Below are 6,972 nucleotides of genomic sequence, written 5' to 3'. Positions count from 1 at the left end.
TACTAGCTCTTCCAACGTGGCATCATGATCACGGGGAATTTGGAGGCAATTGACCACTTAAGGGGGAGGTCGCTTGGTGCATTAGGCAGTTCACTAAATGGGGCTAGAGTAGTTTGATGGAAGCAGATCGCCTTTTATACCGACCTAAGGTGTTGCCAAGTTGCTGGGGTTACAATATATATTAAATATCATATATACTGTAATCTTTATTTAGTTATTTGCAATACTATATGGTTGGTTTAAACTCACACATAATGCACAAAACCGTTCTACTTATATATCCACATGTATATATGTATAAATTATGTAGGTATGCATTTCTTAATGGTATTGTGCGTATTTCCAATCCATTTTACTTAGAAAGTGGACTACAAAAGCATAAAGCCTAATTAAGTCTTGCCCAAGCCCGAGCCTTAGGGTTGAGACTTAGGGTTTGGCCTAGGTTAACCCTTGACCTGACCTAACCCGCTTAAGTTGAGACTAGTACGTAGATACACCAAAGACCCTTGGGCCCTTTTACAAAACATGAGTGAACATTTTTAAGGCTATTCTTGAAACTTTTTATTTTATACATTAATATATGCTTAAACCTACCCCTAGGCCCTATTTTTGAAAAAAAAAATGTGGTACAAAGCACCGATTCACCCTACAAGATGCTGACTGAGCATATGAGCTAGGTCATGACACTGATACATAAGTCTTGAGCTGATGCATAAGTTTCTTGTACATACTGAATCATTCAATTGGTTAGAACATTTTTTATACGGGTTGACTGATTAAAAGTTTTTATAAGATCATGTCTTACTAGCATTATAATAAAACCCTTCTTTTATTGGTCTCGAGAATGGGAAGCAAAAGAATATCTATTGAATGATTCAATCGTAAGACTGCATTTGATTTCGGTGCAAATTTCATTTTGAACTTATGAGAGTGCAAATAGACTTATGGTAAATTCTAGCTAGTTTACTTTTGCTACTTTGTCTTGTTTGTTTATGAAAAGTAAAGTATGGCGTAAAATGTGTTATCTCATGCTCATTATATGCAAGAAAGTAAGGTTAGGAGAGGGTTATTTGTATGGGATTGATGTGATCTCTACTTATATTTGACAAGTCAAGGTAGGGAATTCTTTTTGAATGCAAAATTTACACCGTTAATAAGTGCAAATGAAACAAAAAAAGTCCAAAATTTATATCAAGTAGGCGTACAATTAGTTACAAATAAACAAACGCAAAAGTGAATGATTGCAAAATTGGTATATGTTCGTTCAATTTTGCAATGCAACCAAATGCCGCCTTTCAACAAGTGAATCGTCAAATGGTTGAATGGAAAGACTGTGGTACCCATGACCATGAAACCTAGTGCTGAAAACCATCAGCTACAAAATTGGCATGAATTTCTTCCTTACAAAATATGAACACTTCAATTCTTCTACCTTTGAATTTATCATGGTTTACTATTATTGCAATGTACTTGTTTATATGAACAATTTTCATGATATGAGGGTGGAATATAATCTTCTATCACATTTTTTATTTCCTCTATTCTCTCTCCTTTTATTTTATTTTCAGCTATTTTGTAAGCAAATAATAAACATTCAAAGCAGCAGCATGGAAATTCTAGATCCACACCCACTATATACTGATAGACCATAGATTTATTTATCTATGTACATGAGTCAAAGTAGTCGCATACTGATACATTAGGTGTAATTGATGATCACATGTTATCTTGTTGTTGTTTTAGTAAGTTGTTGGGCTCAATTCATCAGGGCATTCTCCTGTGGGAATGCCTAGGGACAGTGATGGTGAGAACACCATTGGAGACATCTGTGTGAATGTCATCCCCCTTAGCATCCTCTGCAAGTGGGATTTGCTTCCAGAACTGCCCATACGACCAATGCACCTCTCCTTTTTCCTTGTCATATTTTTTCTCCTCACCTTTGATTCTTAGAATATGTTTTTCAACTTCTACTTTGACGTCCTCTTTTTTCATACCTGAGATGAAGAGAAAAAAAAAACAAAAAAATAAATAAACAAAGATTATAAGCAAATCATGGACCCAAGTTGTGCAGAACAAGAAACTGAGTGGATTAGCTTTGTTAGACGATAAAACTCTATTCAAAGACCTCACCTAATAGTCTTAAGTTTTTAGGATGAATGGATTCTTGAAATGATATTAGAATCTATTTGACCAAGTTGTCTAGTGTTGCTTTAACTCGGGTCAGGTTAGGTTGGGTTAAGGCCAACCCTAGCCCAACCTTAAGTTCTAAAACCCCGACCTTCAACCCGAACTACCCAACTCTAACCTTAACCCTAACTAAATTCCTCCAACCCTAACCCAACCCAAAACCAACTTTGGGTTGAACTGGATTTGGGTTAGGCCCAACCCAACTTTCTTCCCATCCCTTTGAATCTAGTAAAACTTCTTAACCTTAGATCTTAACTCAATTTTTATTACATATTTAATCCTTTGTTTTTATTTGTTGACGTTTTTTATTGGTTCTTAAGTACAAAAAAAAGTGTTTGAAATTACTATAATTTATTATAATGACTTATAATAAATCTTTTATGGACAAGAAGCTATGAGTAACAAACAACAGAAAGGAAATAAAGAATAAAATATTAAAAAAACATAAAATATGTTATTAAGGTTTTAGTATTTTCAATAAGGATTAAGTGATTTGATTATCTTAAATGAAATAATTTTAGTATTTTCAATAAGGATTAAGTGATTTGATTATCTTAAATGAAATAATATACTATAGAGTCAGGTTAGGATTAACCCTAACCCAACCCAAAATAAAATTAGGTTCAATATTTTCAACCCGAGCATCAACCCAAGTTAGGGTTGAGTTCGACTAATCTGACCCAACTTGTAGGTTTTATCCCCAATATAAGAGATGCTTTAATCCTTATAATCAACTTGACCACGAGGCTGAGTGGATTGGCTTATTACTATCTCTATCGAGTGCATTAATATATCAACCCCAATACTTAACATGATATAACAAGCCATAACCGTGTTCATGACAAAAATACTTAGATATAACAAGCCATGCCCCTGTGTTCATGACAAAAATACTTAGATCCGTGCTTCATAGTTGAAATTAGAATCGGAATCAAAATCCTTTAAAATCAAAATCAGAATAGTCTAATCTATTTGGTTCATACAAGAATTAAAATAAAAATTAAAATCAGCTAAAATGGGATTTCATTCCCAAAGGAGGAGAGTGAATGGCTATTCACTCAAATGGGGAAATGCCATTCCACGAGAATGAGAATGTAATTTTAATTCCGCCCATTCAAATAGTTAAAATCCGAATGGCCCATTCGGATTTCAATTTCAAACCCCTATTCCAGGATAATGGTGAAACCGGCCCAAGCTGTAGCTGTACAAACTGCAAATTGGGCGACAGTGATACTTGTGAAAGTAGCATTTAACTCTTCAACCCATCTATAATTCAATGACCCACGTATCCGATCCAATCACTTTTTTTAACTCATCTAAACCCACCCACCCATGTTTGGGTTAAAAACCCATTATTGTCGGGTTAATTAGGCGTGTGGAGGGGTTGGGTTATGTTATCATGTTATGTGTACCAATCGAGTGTCCTCCAAATTTCCAATATTCTCTCCTCCATCTCACATCTCTATGCCCCATTTCTCTATCATTGCAATCTTTTCTCTCTCCTATTCCCGTCAATTTGTCCTCTGTGTCTACTGGTAAGTACTTGAGTTAGGTTGGTTTCATATATCCATGCTGTCCATATGGATCATTGATGCTTGTGGGTGGTTAGTACTTAGTAGGTGGGCTGGTTTTGGATTTTACATCCAAAACAGTCCAATCCACCGAATTGTCAGAGTCAGACTCATCTGCGAAGCGTGGTTTAAGAGCCAGCCCTAAACCTCTAGCTAACGTGGGCCTGATCTGAACTCAGATCGGAATATCTACCGCTACCAGTTTTTACTTTTCAGAAGTGATCAGAACTATCGTGATCAACAAAGATAGAGCTGCTTACCAGGAATTTGTAGAGTATAAATATAGGCGTTGGGAGTCTCTTTGCATTGAACTAGGATCTCAGTTTCCGTTGCTTGATTCATGTAAATGTTCCCCATATCCCCATTGCCGTATTGAGGCCTATACGGATACATGAACGCCTCCCACGGATTTCCTCCGCCCGGAAAAAGAGATGCCGCCGGGACTAGTAGAGCAACCCCCACCACCACCATACACATCCACAACACCAACTTCATCTCTCCGGCCGGTCAACCGAAACACAAGATACTGATACTTCGACGAACAGAACTAGAAACAGAGAGGATGAAAGCAAGAGCTTAATTCGAATTCAAGTGACTGAATTTGGTAGGTGATGGGCCAGATGCCTTTTTATAGAACGCAGGAGTCAGGAGAGGTGCTCTTAAAGGCGGTGAAACTGAGGACGCACTAACTTCAGTGCATTCTTTGTTTTCGGTAGTGGCGTTAACGTGGCACCCCGTGATTGGGTATTAGCTTGATCGTAGCTTGCTACTTCTTTTTGTGCTGTTGATTTTGACTTCGATGCGCCCGAAGTCCGAGAATCGATGTGCCACGTTGACTTCATTGCCCCAAGTGGCGATCTACCCACTCTTATCCGCCACGTTGGCGACTCTTGTTGTTGAGGCCAGTTTAGGGTGCGTCACGTGGAGGTCAGTTAACGGTGCACACTTGACAGAAGACTAGTGATCCGGATTTGCTCCTCACAAACTCACGGGCCACAGCATAGCTAGGGGTGCAAGTCGAGCAGGTTGGACTGGGTTTATGATGAACCCAGGCTCCGTCCTAAAATTTGTTGAAGTTCCTGAATTTGAATTTGTTGCACACGACGTTTTCTAGAAACTGACTTTCTCTTGGTTGTATGTTTATCCCCTATTTTTGTATCAAACCAAATGCAATTTCACGGAAAAGCTCAATACAAGTGGATGACCTGATCCCGTGCATACTTATCTTCAAACCCGGTGCATACATATCTTCAAAAAGCCAAAACAGTTACAGCTCAAAGCTTAACCCCTTAATGAATGGCTGAATTGAATGACTTATTGCTTTGTCTTTTGATAAATGAATGGTTATATAATGAAATGTTTTGGCTTAACACATCCTTATGAGTAGGACTTTACAATGGGCGTAAGAGATGATACTTTTTTTATTTTGGGAAAATCTATGATGCAGAAAATATATGGTTTGAAAAGAGTTTGACCAATCAAAACCCACCCATGAATTTTGATAAATTACACCTTATTCGCTATTATTTTTATTGGTCAGTTGTTTTTCAGATATCATATCTGTTTCATATCATAATCAAAGCCTTTTATTTTTTGATTTTTTGATACTAGAAAGGTAGAATAAGAGAGAATGTCCTTGATCTGCAATGTAAGAGACAATATTCTTAGTAGGACATGAAATTTTAGGGTTTCATATGTGTGGATTTGCATAATGAAGGAGATCGAGACTACAATTTTCATAAGAGCAAAAGACAAAAGGAAAAATCTACTCCTGAATCGCTTGAAAAGAGTGGCTGGGATCGGAGTCGACGAACAAAGCATCGTCGATAATGAAAATCTCCTATGAATCAAGGTCGAAAGATGAGACCCGATTGGATTCTTTACCAAGCTCCGATGCTTTGCTTCAGTATGCCCTCATCTCCCCTAACATGCCAGTGGTCCTGAGTTCCCTCACCTTTTGCTTGTGTGTTACCATCTTTGTCAAAGGCCTTCGGTATGCCTTTGACTCTTTTCTGCTTCTTAGGTTGTGTTTGGTTTGAAGGAAAATGTAGGGAAAGGTATTTGTAAAGGTTTCCCTACCTTTCCCTACATTTTCCTTCAAACCAAACATAGCCAAAGATTTGTAAAGGTTTCCTTACATTTCCCCTCCTTTCCCTACTTTTTCCTTCAAACCAAACATTGCCTTAGTGTGTAAGTTTTCCTTTCCTTTTGCTTGTGCGTTACCATCTTCTTCATTTCCTGCCTCTTGCCTTGTTTTGTGTACTTGGCTTCTTTTGTTCTAATCCTCCTCTCTGTACCCCTCTTGCATTTCTCCCCTTTTCATAAGTTCTTGTTCTCTTCTTCCCTCTCTAGTTGTTTTTTTTTTTAGTTTTTCCATTGCCTCTCCCTTTGCTCCTTCTCCTTCTATATCCGTCTTCCCCCTTCTCATATCTCTCCCCTTTATCCAATGGAGAAAGGATTAAATGGCATTTTGGAAGAAGACCCCAACCTGGAGTCTTGTAAAAAAATCCCTTTGCTTGGTAAGGTTTTAAGCTCAAAAAAGATATATCATACGAGGCTTAAGAACATTATCGTGCAAACTTGGGACCCAAATAAGCCTTTCAAGATCACTAATCCTCCAGATGATGGGTTTCTTATCCTGTTTAAGAAAGTTGGGGACAAAGAGGCCTTCATCAGGAGAGGACCGTGGTCTCACCATGATGCAAAAGTACGAGGGGGAATTTGGGATCCATGAGATCGTTCTAAACATATGCAAGATATGGGGTGCAAATCCACAGACTACCGCTAACTCAATGGAAGGAATCAATGGCTTGTAAGTTTGAATTGATAATCGGCGAAGTCATTAAGGTGCGATCTAATTAGAACTCCCAAGGATGGAAAAACTTCATGCGGGTGAGAGTTCAGATTGATATTGATAAGCCAATTAAAACTGGTCACCAACTAATCTAGAAAAAACCTTGATTTTCTTTGGATTGAATTCTGCTATGAAAGATATGGAAGAAATCAATATCTTTGGATTGAAATCAATATTTTCTTTGGATTGAATTCTTCTCTACCTTGGGCCCATTGATATCTCAAATGCAAGAAATCTCTTTTCATTTTCAAAATAAGTGCCAAGGCCACTATCAATATCTTTGTGCTAACGGTCAAGGACCACTTAACTGATGGGCTTTGAGCCCAGTCGAAACACCAAAGGTTTTTATAATAAAAAAAG

General features: G+C 37.8%; 1 long non-coding RNA gene across 1 annotated transcript; it reads right to left on the bottom strand.

Annotated features, from left to right (window-relative positions):
- Positions 1-1,636: 1,636 nt before the first annotated feature.
- LOC148867088 (uncharacterized) lies at positions 1,637-4,444 on the bottom strand. Its single transcript, XR_016109773.1, has 2 exons — positions 4,019-4,444; positions 1,637-1,994 (listed from the first exon to the last, which is right to left on the bottom strand). It is a non-coding gene; the product is annotated as an uncharacterized LOC148867088 (long non-coding RNA).
- Between the last annotated feature and the right edge of the window lie 2,528 nt (positions 4,445-6,972).

The sequence above is a fragment of the Nelumbo lutea genome, chromosome 3 (assembly GCF_056320005.1).
Source record: "Nelumbo lutea isolate HS-2025 chromosome 3, American lotus-T2T, whole genome shotgun sequence".
Classification (NCBI taxonomy): domain Eukaryota; kingdom Viridiplantae; phylum Streptophyta; class Magnoliopsida; order Proteales; family Nelumbonaceae; genus Nelumbo; species Nelumbo lutea.
Note: the sequence above shows the minus strand (reverse complement) of the source record. Positions and strands in the feature narration are given on the sequence as shown.